Raw genomic sequence first — 502 nt, forward strand, 5'->3', positions numbered from 1 at the left:
TGATGCACAAAACCAATAAGAGGAAGGACAAATAAACTGATGGAACCACTGATGGAAAATTATTAATGTCACCCTTGAGGAAAACACTGAACTTCAAACGCTTCTCTCTTTGTACAGGTTATCGTCTTTCAGATCAGTTCTACAACACACTGATAGAGAAATTTGACCGTCAGAAGAGGAGCCAAGTGGCTTTTGATGACTTCATTCAGTGCTGTATTGTACTACAGGTAATGATCTGTGTTATATGCAACATTTGCCATTTCTTTAAAGGGATATTTCACCCAGAAATCGGTCGGTATTCATGGGGTTGTTCCAATCCCATGATTTTCTTTCTTCTGTGGAACACAAAAGGAGAATTTTCGAAGAATGTCCTGGCCACTCTTTTTAATATAATGAAAGTAAATACTGGGGCTGTCAAGTTCTAAACAATTACAAAGTTTGAACTTGACAGCCCCTAGTCGGAAATTGGACATGAACGGGCTCATTAATCGTATTTACAACT

The 502-nt window shown here is 38.2% G+C and overlaps 1 pseudogene; it reads left to right on the forward strand.

Annotated features, from left to right (window-relative positions):
- LOC107589942 (programmed cell death protein 6-like) overlaps nucleotides 1-502 on the forward strand; it is a 15,601-nt pseudogene that overhangs the window by 11,351 nt on the left and 3,748 nt on the right.

Source organism: Sinocyclocheilus grahami, unplaced genomic scaffold (assembly GCF_001515645.1).
Source record: "Sinocyclocheilus grahami isolate Dianchi unplaced genomic scaffold, SAMN03320097.WGS_v1.1 scaffold122.1, whole genome shotgun sequence".
NCBI lineage: Eukaryota > Metazoa > Chordata > Actinopteri > Cypriniformes > Cyprinidae > Sinocyclocheilus > Sinocyclocheilus grahami.